We start from the raw sequence: 13,998 nt of genomic DNA, 5'->3' as shown, positions 1-13,998 counted from the left end.
CAGCGAGTCAATTTCAAATGCCACTACAGCGAAACGAGTAGCTCAGGAGCTTGATCTTCGATCAGAGGTCTAGGACTAGGAGAGATGAGTTTGCAGGTGTAATATCACATCGCCTTTAAGGTAAAATATACATTCCACTTAAACCAAGTGCTTCTCAGAATTATTCAAAGTTTTGAATAGCGGGCTAAGCCTCTTAGCGGCGGCTCATGCTGCCAATGTATATATTTAAGTCCACTATTTCAGTGGAATAATCTACCAATAACTCACATAGTCTGTTAATGTGCCAGTAATTTGTCAGCCAAATAACTCGCATAGGATTTAAAATTATGCTTTTGGTTGGTTTAGTTTATTAATACTACTTGAGGTAGCCTTTTGAAAATATATGTAAGCAGACCCGAGCACTCATTCAAAGTGTTTTGTTATTAACATTCATATATATTTAGCTCTGATAAGTGTTGGTGGGTTTAGTTTTCCAATACAATAGCTGATGTTTTCTGTATAGAATAATATGAAACTAAACATATCCAGTGCAGCATTTGGAATTACTCAACTTTGACAAGCTTCAACAGATATAACTTTACAATACTCCCCCCGTCCCAAAATAAGTGTCGCTGATTTAGTACAAAGTTGTAGAATAAGTGAGACTTATTTTGGGATGGAGGGAGTACCATATAGTTCATCTTGCTTTCTCAGGATAGCATGCAGATCACCATATTTCCTATTTGATAAGCATATGATATTTACTGTCTAACTCTAAACTATAAATAATATGATTGCAGGTCGTTGTCTATCATCTCTCTCTCTGACTACCCCTCCTCCCATTAATATATCAATAACTCACATAGGCGTTTCCAAGTACATATGTATACCATTTTTGGCTTAAGAAGCATGGACTATATTTTGATCGCTTTGTTGCCTGCTAGATGGTTTTGTGTAAACGAAAAAGTTACCAAATATTTTCCGGCTATCTCTTGAGTGATTCTGCTTGTTAGTAATGTTTACACTACCTAAATCCTAAGCTAGGGTTTATCAGTAATTAGATATACTTAGGTAAGTATAACTGTAGAAGTCTAATAATAAAGGTTCATCAAAATGGGTATTCTTTCATGTACATGATCACATTTTTTGTAGGGATTCTTTTCTTATTTTCCTCCCCTGAACCAGGACATCACAGCCTCTGTTCGCTTGATTAAGTGGTTCGCTTGATTAAGTGGCTTTGATCAGTTGGTGTAAATACTAAGGTTTTTTATCAAGAACAAATCATAAAGTCATATATTGTAGATTTATAGACTAAAATAGCCGTTCATCCTCACTATTTGATTTTGGATGTCCCTCTTTAATGTTTCTCCAGCTGACTACAAAGTTGTTGTTTTAGTTGCTGCCGCATATTTTTATTTTGTTGAATGTGGGAGAATAGCGAAAGGGGTACATTTCAGTTATCATATGATTAGAAATATACCTTGCTCCCTATCTTTTTGGATATGCACTTTTGTTAGTTATGTGAGCTATGGTTGTCCTGTTACATGTACTTCTTGGGGCAGTAGCACTACTGCATGTACAATGTTTATTTATATACAAGACAGAATGACTGCAGACTTGGTTTATATTAGGTCTCCTTTCCAAATATGGTTCTAATTTTTTTTCCTTGATGCCAGGTGCAACATTGTGCGGAACAAGGAGAGATTGTCGAGGCGGAGCCGTGACGGTTGTGGAGGTCATGATCATTAGTTCATCATCATGAAGCAAAAGAAGTCGGTATAGCTTTGCCATGGCAAGGTTCTCACCTGCTTTGCGAGTACTTATTTTTATATGCTCGGGCTTAAAATTGGTTTTGTGGCATCATGGATAAGGCAAATATGACAACTGTCTCTACTGTTATGTTTTTTGGGCAATTTCTTTTCCACTGCCCATTATAACCTCTGTTAGATATTTGCAACATCTTCACATGGTAAGGGTGTCCTAAACTGACGATTCATGTTTCTTTGAATTGTAAGGGTGTCAACAGTTCTTTCGGACAACGCCTCGATGAGCAAGATCTTATAGAGCTATCCAATACACTACTTTCACTGCATGTCATAGAAGAACTATATATATATCGGTTCTCTGAGGCTATTTTGAGGACTTCCTTTTGGTATATCATGTGACATTTTCTATGACATGCTCAAAGTGATGTAATTAATCAAACTAATATTGTTATTAGTGCTTAGTTCCTCCTTTATCTTACTTTCAAAAATTCAAATGATGGAATCAATGGTCTATATTTCCTCCGGTCTCTCGAATATGAATAGTGGACTGGTGGGTGATGCCATTGTATAACAACTTGAATCAAATATGAATAGTGTTCTATCAAGTTGGATATAATGTCACTGCATTGTAAATAAGTTATTGTATGCTGCAATTCTTCTTTGTTTTTGATATACTGTTGTAAACCTGCACACTTTTCCCTTTCATCATGTCAATCTATCAAATTTGAAGTGTGACCTACTGTGTTGGATGGTCGCCGGGTTGGGTATGACCGCACCCGGCAGGGGTGCGGGGTGCGGCAAGCCGCACTTTCCATCTAGTATATTACTATTATAGGTCTATTTTCTAGTGCGGTAGGCCTTGTTTTAGAGTTTGGCACAGGGCCCCATATTTTGTCGGCCCGGCCCTGGCAACCTGGATGGTGGACAGGGGACGACGACCAGTGAGCAATGACCCATTAGTCATGGCCCGCGACACCTCTCCACTCCACCTAAATGCGAGCGACGCCTGGAGCTCCGGCCACGCGCTCCTGCTTCCACCTCTGTTCTTCTCACCCTCCCATGCCCCTGCACACCCACCATTTTTTTTGATCAAAGAAGGGCCTTGCCCCTTCCGATTTTCATTACTGAAAACCACCGAGTTCTACAGGCGAGATAAAAACGAAAAAAAAAAAGAAAGAATAGAAAAGAACACAGCTGCCAACACCACCAGGAATCCCTAGCAGCAGGGGCCAGCCATGAATTTTGCACACCCACCATTAAAACCAAACACCGAAACACTGCCCAACAAAAACAACAGACGAGAATCACAGACCAATCCTTGGACGGGGGCGGAAGAAGAGAGAAAAAAAGAGACCTTCATTGCAGAGGGGCTAGAGGTTGTGGCACTGGGGTGGGGATTGGGGCCGGCGTCGCGTGGAGGAGTGGAGAGAAGGAGCTGCGCCTGCCCCCTCCCGTGAAGACGAGGTTGGAGCCCCTTGCAGCTGCTGCTCTCCTACTCCAGATGGAGGTCGCGCTCGATGGCTTGAGCTTCACCTGACTAGGAGAAGAAGAAGGCTGGGAGGTCCCCGACGGCCGGTGCCTCTGTCCTCGCCGCTCCTCCCTCCACCGCCGGCCTCCCCTACTGTCCGTCCTTCTCCATGGCAGCGGCTGGTTCGAGGCGAGGGAGCGGCGGACGCGACGTCTTGAGGCCCCGCTCCTTTGCTCGAGCCGCCGCCTAGGTCTCCTCTGCTCGAACCAAGAAGGAGAGAGGGAGGATGCGAATCGGGTGGAGAGGAGGTGGCGCAGAGGGATGAAGTGCAAGGAGATAGAGGGAGCAACAGATATTTTCATGCGGAAGGGGATGGAGGAGGAAGCGTGCGCCGGTTTTCTCTCAATGCACTATTCATAGGCACTATTCATAGCTGACGTGGATAGCATGGTTGTGCCTAGCAACCCACACATCCTTTATAAATTAAATTCAGAGAGTGAAGGGACGAGAGCGAGAGAGGTAGGAGGTGCTCCGGCGAACATATCCGGCAACACTTGGCATCAAAGCTTCACGTCGTGCACGGGACCATGTCGTCCGACGGCAACGGTTCGAACGCCCGGCAGGGCTCGCAGACCCCTCCATGCACAAGGGCGGCGGCGCCGGCCCGGGGCAGGAGCAGGAATCGCCGCGCCGGCGAGGTGGTGGTGCACCAGCAGGTGATCCGGGAGACGAGCTCCGCTGGAGTCTACCCCATACTGACGTGCACCAACTACGCAGAATGGGCTCTGCTCATGAAGCTAAACCTGCAGGCCAAGGGCTGGTGGGATGCCGTTGAAACCAGCAACGCACCTTTCGGTGACGAATGCAAGGCCATGACCGCGATCTTGCACGCTCTCCCGTCGGACATGGTGAGTCCGATCAGCGCCAAGGCCACTGCCAAGGAGGCCTGGGAGGCGATCACGTCTTAGCGCATGGGTGCCTCCCGCGTGTGCGAGGCGAATGCACAGCGGCTTCAACACGAGTTCAAGGGCATCTCGTTCCGTTCAGGGGAGACGATCAACGACTTCTCAATGCGTATCTTCACCATCGCGGCGAACCTGCGCTCCCTCGACGACAATGTTCAGGAGTCCAACATCGTTGCCAAGTTCCTGCGTGTTGTTCCTCAACAGTACGCGCAAGTTGTCATCGCCATCGAAACCTTTCTCAATGTGAGCACCCTGTCTTTGGACGAGGTCATGGGTCGCCTCCGTGTCGTGCAAGATCGGATAATCGACAATGCCACTGAGTCTTCTGGTGGTCATCTACTTCTCACCGAGGAGTTGGACGTGCGAAAGGGATCGCTTCAGGGGGGTGGCGGATCTTCCTCCGACGGTGGGCGAGGAAAACCCCAGCGAGGCCGTGGGTGTGGCCGCGGTGGGCGTCGTGGTGGCGGTCGTGACGGCCCGCAGGGCGGACGTGGCGCCGGCTACGTCGATAAGAGCGGCGCAGATAAAGACACATCCCGCTACTGCGGCATCCAAGGGCATTGGGCCCGTGAATGCAAGAATAAGAAGCGCGAGGAAGCTCACCTTGCGCAGGCCGACGAGCACGCGGACCCGGTGTTCCACTTGATGGAGACGGTGGGGATCACCGCGGCGGAGGCACATGCGGTCACGATAGCAGGCATCGACACTCCTGCACCGGCCCCCATCTCCGCCACCATGGCAGGGACTCTGGCCACGGGGGCGGCGAGCACCTCGCTCCCCGTCTTCCTTAACGAGCAGCAGGCGGAGATCACTCCTGGCGCAGTCCACGCGACGTGGGAGACCACCTGGTTCTTGGACACCGGTGCCTCGAACCATATGACCAGGGACCGGAGCATCTTCGCCGAGCTAGATGAGAGCATCACCGGCACTGTGCGGTTCGGCGATGGCTCGGTGGTGTAGATCCAAGGATGCGCGACGATCACGTTCAAGGTGGACAGCGGCAAGCAACGTGCCCTCACCGATGTCTACTTGATCCAACGTCTGAAGAGCAGCGTGGTGAGCCTGGGGCAGTTGGACGAGCTCGGCTGTGCCATCCGTCTCCACGGCGGGAACATGATGATCTTCGATCCATGGCACAAGCTCCTGGTAAAGGTACACCGCACGTCAAATCGCCTGTACAAATTGGATATGACCCCTGTACCTCCCGCGTGTTTGTCGCTGTGTCATGACGGCGAGGCTTGGAAGTAGCATGGCCGCCTCGGTCACCAGCACTTCAAGGCGATCCAACGGATGGCACGTGATGGACTAGTCCGCGGCCTCCCTCTCGTCGAGCACACCGGTGAGCTCTGCGAGGCGTGCCTCGCGGGAAAGCAGTGGCGTGTCCCGTTCCCCTAGAAGACCAAGTACAAAGCTGAGAAGCAACTCGAACTCATGCATGGCGACTTGTGCAGTCCCATCACGTCGGCAACACCCAGCGGCCAGCATCACTTCCTCCTGCTGGTCGACGATTGCATCCGCAACATGTGGTTGGTTCTCCTCAGCTCGAAGGACGAGGCAGCAGCTGCTCTGAAGCGCTTCCAATCTGGCGTCGAGGCGGAGGCAGGCCGCAAGTTGTGCATGCTGCGCACCAATCGCGGTAGCGAGTTCACGTCCATTGCCCTCATCGTGCACTTCGCCGACCGCGGCGTCCAGCGCCACCTGACGGCACCTTACACACCATGACAGAATGGTGTGCTAGAGCGTCGCAACCAGACGGTGGTGGCGATGGCACGGAGCATGATGAAGGCCAAGAACATGCCGGTGTTTTTCTTGGGGGGGGGGCGGTGACCACGGTGATGTTCATGCTGAACCGCAGCTTCACCCACAGTGTCGATGGCAAGACTCCATTCAAGGTTTGGTCTGGTAGGAATCCAGATGTGCACTTTCTTCGTGCGTTTGGATGCATTGCTCATGTGAAAACAGCACGACCTCATCTGAAGAAACTGGAAGATCGAAACGCTCCTATGGTGTTCATCGGTTATGAACAGGGCAGCAAGGCCTATCGTGTCTACGACACTGTGTCGAGGCACGTCCGCATGAGCCGCGACATCGTCTTCGACGAGGAGGCGAGCTGGGACTGGAGCAAGGAGGCTGCAGATGCATCGAACGGCTCTTTCATCGTGCAGTACCCTGTGTACGAGGGGGGCGGGGACATCACTGAAACGGCTGCAAAGCCGGTGGGCAATGACACTGACGTGATAGGTGTTTCGGGGAGCGAGCCACGTCCCCAGGATCGGTCGTCACGGTCACGGCGGGCGCATCTGGAGGAGGCTCGAGGACGCCTTCTCCGGTCACCATGGCGGACGACACTGGCGGGACCCCTGCTGCGCCGAGCGGTGGCCCAGTGTTCGTGTCACCGCCGATGCAGCCCCCTGATCTCTTCAACGGCGACGATGACCTGGACGCCCCGCACCACTACCGCATGATGGACGAGCTCCTTGGTACGCGTGAGGGTGTGCCACTGCAACCTGATGAGGACCTCGCGGAGGAGGTGTTGCACCTCATGGCCGGCGAGGAGCCCGGAAACTTCGCCGAGGCGGCACCATGATGGATGAGCTCCAGGCGATCCGCGACAACAACACCTGGACGCTCGTGGACCTCCCACTCGGAGAGAAACCCATTGGCTTAAAATGGGTGTACAAACTGAAGAAAGACGTTGTCGGCGCCGTCGTTAAGCACAAGGCCAGGCTAGTGGCAAAGGGCTATGTCCAGCGGCCCAGCTTGGACTTTGAGGAGGCTTTCGCGCTGGTTGCACGCTTGGAATCGGTGCGTGTACTCTTGGCCATTGCCGCACACTGGGATTGGGAAGTGCATCATATGGATGTAAAGTCGGCGTTCTTGAACGGCGTCCTTGAGGAGGTGGTGTATGTGGCATAGCCACCCAGCTTTGCACGGCGGGGCGAAGAAGAGAAGGTGTACAACCTCTAGAAGGCGCAATATGGCCTTCGACAAGCCCCGCACGCATGGAACTCCAAGCTGGACAGCAGTCTTGTGTCGCTGGGGCTCACTCGGAGCAGGCCAGAGCACGCCGTGTACACTCGCGATGCCGGAGCGTCCCAGTTGCTCGTCGGTGTCTATATAGATGATCTGGTCATTACCGGAAAAAAAACTTGCAGGAGCTGCACCGCTTCATGGAAGAAATGAAGCGCCTGTTTGAGATGAGTGACCTCGGGCTGTTGAGGTACTATCTCGGCCTTGAGGTGCACCAGAGCACGCTCGGCATCACAATCAACCAAGCAGCCTATGCCAAGAAGTTGTTGGACAGGCAGGAATGACGGGGTGCAATCCAACGCACGTGTCGCTTGAGCCAAACTGCAAGCTGAGCAAGGCAAGCTCGGCACCACCAGCCGATGGCACGCTCTACAGGAGCATCATCGGCAATCTCCATTACCTAGTTCACACACGCCCCGACATCACCTATGCGGTTGGTCTCGCGAGCCGTTTCATGGAAGCGTCAACGTCAGAGCACTTCGCCGACGTGAAGCACATCCTCCTCTACATCTCCAGGACGCTCACTATCGGTTGCACCTATCATCGCGGTTATTGCCTAGAGCTCAAGTGTTTCAGTGACTCCGACATGGCCGGTGATCTGGGCGACAGGAAGAGCACTTCTGGAGCAATCTTCTTCCTTGGTGGCGGTCCAGTAAGTTGGCAATCACAGAAGAAGAAGGTGGTGGCTCTCTCCTCTTGCGAGGCAGAGTACATCGCTGGATCAACCACGGCCTGCCAAGGGATTTGGCTAGCGCGCATGCTAGGAGAGCTGCTGAACAAAGGTACGAAGGCAGTTAAGATCTTCATTGATAACAAGTCAGTTATCTCGCTTGGGAAGAATCATGTTCTGCACGACAGGAGCAAACACATCGGCCTCAGATACCACTTCATCCGTGATCATATCGAGAAGGGTACTGTGGTGGTCGAGTTCATTCGTTCCAGCGACCAGAAGGCCGACATCTTGACCAAGGCACTTGGGTGGACTCATTTCCAGGAGTTGTGCAAGAAGATCGGCATCCTCGATGTCAGGGGACGCACCTGAATTAGGGGGAAATTGTTGGTTATTTCAGTTGCGCACAAATAACACAGCAATGGCAGCCAAGTCGATAGGTGTTAGTTTTTCTTCAGAAAGTTCAGTAGTTTCTGATTTTTTTCAGTTTTCTGTTAGCGCATGAAGGGCACGGTCGTTGTGTGTCCCGTGTAGTTAGGAAGCCAGCTGCACGACTTCAAAAATGGGATGGCGCGGGCACGATGGGGTTGTTACAAGCATCTCCGCATTACTCTCGATCACTGAATAAAAGGATCAAGGAAACAGAAAAGCAGCAGAACTTGCGCTGCACAAAACCACATGTCTCTGTTCTTCTTCGTTTGTGTTCAGAGAGTGAAGGGACGAGAGCGAGAGAGGTAGGAGGTGCTCCGGTGAGCATCTCCGGCAACAATTATGCATGCTCAAGACTTTTACATTCTTTAGAAAGATCACAAATTATATGGAATATCCTAGGAAACAAAGTATTAAATATATGCCTTTAAGGAAGGAAATTCAGTAAATATATGCCAGTATCCACCTTGCTGCATCCGCCTCGAGGGCTCCGTCTCACTACCTTCAGCTCAGGGGCTTCACCTAGCTATGCCCAGTTCAAGCGGCTACCATCCATCATAAGACTCTCCGCCCGACTCCACAAGTCGGCAGAGGATAGGGGGTGTACTAATCATGCCCCCATTATCTACAAAGGACGGGGGAAAATAAAGAAGTCAACAAACACTCTCGGATTGACTCCACAAGTCGGCCGAAGCAGACTAGAGTAGGCCCACCAGGCCAGACATCAGCCCAAACCTACTACCCTGGGAGCGGCCTGCTCGGGGCGCATCGTTTACTTGGAGTACTAGACATGTACTTTCGACATCATCTACTTGGGGTACAAGCCATGTGAACTGACCCGGGCTCATGTAACCCTACCCCTCTCCACCTATATATGGGGAGGTAGGGGGCTCCCGAGAGGGTCAAATTCACTATGCTTAACGCAAATCTCTCAGGCAAGACAACCATCATTTCCAGTCATACATGCAGTAGCATATTACCTCATGTCAAGAGCCTAAACCAAGGTAAATGTTTGCGTAAGGCGATCCCAATCCGATCTTCTATGTGTATGCTGCCCTATGATTACTTTTGCCAGAAATCTCACCGATAGGTAGTGAGGAAGTCTTCTTACAAGGCAGATCAAGAGATAACCCGACAATAGAAATTGCACTAAAAATGGACAAGTCCGCAAAAAACGACATGACTACACCGTCGAGCATGAGCATAGGAGGGCCTGGCACAATGACATGCCGCAAACTAAGGCCACCTGAGCACCACGACGCCCCCACGGGTGCCAATTCCCTCTTGAGGACTTCACTGCGGTTCTCTTCTTTGAACCTGTGCTTGAGGTAAAAAATCCATGTCCATCTCTTCACACATGGTGTACCCTCCTGGTTGTTGGCGCCAAATGCGGAGCTTTCACTCGGTAGATCATGTGTGCTACTACAAGGCACATGACTCATCGAGGCCACCCTAAAGGAAGGCCTACCATGGTGAAGTCCAGACCTTCGGAAGTAGATCTGGGTGTCGCCATTGCTTCAAGAAGAGAAAGAGGCATGGCCATATGCTGCTACTCCCATTACCTCCCACGACCACGAAGCGTAGACACCACTAGCACCACATTCCTCGCCAAAGAGCCAATCGAATAGTCCGCCACCCGAGAATGTTGCTCAGACATCCTTCTCGGTGCCATAACACGCAGACGCCACCCACTAGAGGGAAGAAGGGAACGTATCTGGTGCACCAAGGCAATTGGTGCTACCGGTGCACCAGACCCCGTTGCACATTCAAAATGTTCAAAAAAATCCAGAAAAAATTTAGTGTATCAATACAACATCAATGTATGTTGTCAAAAAAATTCAAATCAAAATTCAAAACAATGGTCAAGATACAAAAATGACAAATTTGATGCCTATGTGCTAATGGGCCAAAACTGAAGCCCAACTTGTGTTATGTACTATCTAGTGTCAAATTTGTTATTTTTGTATCTCGAGCAATGTGTCGAATATTGATCTATATTTTTATGACAACATACATTCATGTTGAGTCAATGCACTAACTTTTTTCCAGATTTTTTCGAACATTTTTTAATGTGCAACGGGCGACCGATGCACCGGTAGCACAAATTGCCCCGGTGCACCAGATATATCCCCGAGGGAAGAAAGCACATCCAAACCTACCCACTAGTCCCCACCACGAGACATGATCGAGGAAGGCCATAGTACGGCCGCTCTACCAACCAAGGTAGATCAGCCATGGCTGCCCAACAAACAAAAACCGGCCCACATACATGGAGTACCAGCCTCATGTAGATGGGTAGCCCCCAACCACAAGCACCTCATCAGAGCTAGCCCCTCCCGATCTTTACAGGGGCTCCTCTAGCCGCCTAACAACCTCAACAACGGGCGTGCTAGCCCTTGCCCTTGCTCCATATCAGAATCCTATGCACTCGCGAAGAGAGGATGAATGGCACCAGGGCCCTGCAACCGTCGTCAGATGCACGAGCTTCGACGGTAGTGTCCTCCGTCAGGTGCAAGGAGGGAAGAGGAAGAAGGGGTGGTAGCAGGGCTAGGGACCACCCATGTCGCCCATGGAGGCGACCTAGGGGTCGAGAGGTTCGATGGGAGATTGATATACACTGCGGCCACATGGATCATGTGGCAAGCTATCTCAAAGAGAAACAAATAAGCGCAAAGTCATTTTTACCAGTTCCGGTAGGTGCCGGTAATCCAGCGTCCATCCGCACATCAAGATGAGTAAGGATGCCATGTAGGAATCGCCTTTTTTTGCCATACCAAAGTGAATATCGACGCAATACAAACATGGGACCCATAATCAACTAAATACCCTGCACGGCTCCACCCTGTTCTCTCTCTTCCCCATTCTCTCTCCCGTTAGTTTCAACTCTCTCGCCTCTCTCTCTCCCTCTCTCTCTATCTATCTATCTCTTTCTCTCTCTCCCTCTCTTCCCCCTTCCTTTTCTCCCATGAGATCCAACAATAACCGGCGGGGAGCGAGGTCGGATCACGCCGGCCGAAAATGGATCCATGGTTGGGGAAGCATGAGACCACGTCGGTCGTGCGCTGGCGTCCAGATGAGGCGAGATCAGGCAACTGAGTGCCTGACTACCGCGCCTCTCGTCGATGGCGTGGCCTCTCCGTCAACCTCAGTGAAAGATCAAGGCGGCTGGCTGGAGGTGATGCACGAGGAGACGAGCCCAAGTTAGCTTGATAATGGCGATCCTTTGTCCTTGATCACCGTTGGTTCCTCTATCGAAGGCGGACTGAGGGAGTCTTTGGTCGCATGGCTTCCCCAACTACGGTGATCTCCTCTCCGTGTGTGAACTCTCTCGGATTCGCCATCCAGCACCGCACCACTGGTAGGTTGAAGCCTACCCTGTCTATTCTTCAAGATCTTTTTAGTTTGTCTGATTTTAGTTACTTCCCAAGATAGATGAATATTCCCCTCTGAATATTTGAGAGCATTGATTGGATTCTGGGTTGTGAATGGTTCCCATGTTTTGAATATTACATCAGTGCATGATATTCGTTCAATGTCAATTTTTTTGAAACCATCTTTCGATTTGTGATTGAATTTGGTTTGTGATATGCGATATGCAGAATATGTTATGTGAAACCATGTTATGATTTTCTTTCAGTACACCACACAAATTTTGTGAAACCAATATTGTGATTTGCGATATGTGAAATATGCGCTCCGAAAGCGATTTTGATGACATGTGAAATAGTTTTTACCTTCTGATAAATATGTGCACTTGCTTATGAAATTTGGAAATATGTTACTGAATTCACTCATTTTGGAAGTTAAATTACTCAAACTCAAAGTGAAATATGACTTTTGCGCGCGACATGCATTATTTTATGAAATATGTCAAATTGCTAGCGAAATATTTCACTTCCCCCTTGAATCTTTTGAAATATGTGGAATTTTTTGTCTAAAATATTGAAATAGGACTTTTTAGGAATTGAAGTTGGTATTCTGAAACAACTGTAATCTTTTTTTGACAGCTCGAAATAGAATTTTTTTTTTTGAAATAATTGAAATAGGTACTCTAAGAGAACTCAAATGGGTTATCAAAATGTGAAAATGATAGCATTGATAAAGATGTTAGTGAAACTAAAATCGAATTTTGGAATGTTTGAAATAATTGGAATGTGTCCTTTGAAATTGGTTTTGGAATTATTTGAAACCAGTTTCTTTGAAATGATGGAAATTATTATTTTCAAATAAATACACTCAGTTCTTCAAATAATTGAAATATAGTTTTGAAAAAATAACTGAAAAGGTGATATATGAAATCTCTAATGAGTGAAACAAATATTTTCTGAAAATGATTGAAATATAATTTTTCAAACAGTTGAATTAAACTTCGGAAAGAACTGCAATCAGTTTCTTGAAAAAAGGAGTGAAATTACTTCTGAAATAATTTTCCTGTAGTATTTGAGGAATTGAAATCGATTTTGTGAAATTAGTTTTTGAAGATTTGAAATCAATTTTATTAATGTGTGAAAATAGTTTTTTAAATAATTGAAATTTTTTATCTGAAAGACTAATTAAATTTTGAAATTTGTGTTCTCTTATAAGAATTGAAATAAGTTTATTCAAATGTATGAACTTATGTTTAAAATAGTTGAAATATGGTATTTCAAGGACTTGAAATCGCCTTTGAAATTACTAGAATCATTTTTTTTGCAAATAATTGAAATTAGTTTTTTTTAATTTATGAAATTATGTTTTTGAAATAATTGAAATTGGTTCTTTAATGGAACTGGCCTCAATTTTTAGTGAAATATTTTAAATCTTTTTCTTAACCAACTGAAATTTTGCAATAATTCAAATATTGTTTTTCGAACTGTCACGGATACTTATTATTGATACAGATTTTTTTTTACATTTCAAAATGCTTAACTGCATTTTATTAGGTGTAATAAATATTTAGCAAATGGCTAAGCACATCTGCTAAAACGAAAATTGTTTCAACCTACGGAATGTTGCAACGCTGGCTCCCATGGTACGAGCTTCTGATCCATTGGATCTCAGATCCAATGGCTCCTAGGAGGTTCTAAAAGGTTGCCGTACTTGTTCGCAATTTTTGGACTTCAAAAGCACTTTTTTGCAAAATGTTGAAAGCCTTCCGGGAGCCGTTGGATCTCAGGTCCAACGGCTCCTAGGAGCTCGTATTTCGTGCCATTACAGATGATATTTAACTTGGCATATCTATCCATTACAGATGATCAGGCCATTTATATTTCGTGCACTGAAGGATAAGACAATTCCTCTTTTCCGCGTACATCGCTAGTTAGAGACCAAATGGCGGCTTCCTCTAAGCGCACACATGGTATTGGGCCGACATAGTTTTGCTTTGTTTAGCTGTGTGTTTTCATTGGTTATTTGTTGACTGGTTATCTTTTCATTTTTTGTAATTTCTTTCTTCTTCTTTCTGGTATTTTATTATCTTTTCTATATTTCTTGTTTTCCATTTTCACTTTTTAAATTCATGAACATCTTAAAATATTTTCTAAACCATGGATATTTTTTAATTCCTGTTTTTTTAAATTCTATCACATTTTTTTAGTTCATTACGTTTTTAAAATTCATGAAAAGATTAAAATACATGTTTTTTGAATTCTAGAATGTTTTGAATTTGATTTTTATATATCATTAGTGTTTTTAATATTCCTGAAACTTTAA

The sequence above is a fragment of the Triticum aestivum genome, chromosome 6B, assembly GCF_018294505.1.
Source record: "Triticum aestivum cultivar Chinese Spring chromosome 6B, IWGSC CS RefSeq v2.1, whole genome shotgun sequence".
Taxonomy (NCBI): Eukaryota; Viridiplantae; Streptophyta; class Magnoliopsida; order Poales; family Poaceae; genus Triticum; species Triticum aestivum.
Note: the sequence above shows the minus strand (reverse complement) of the source record.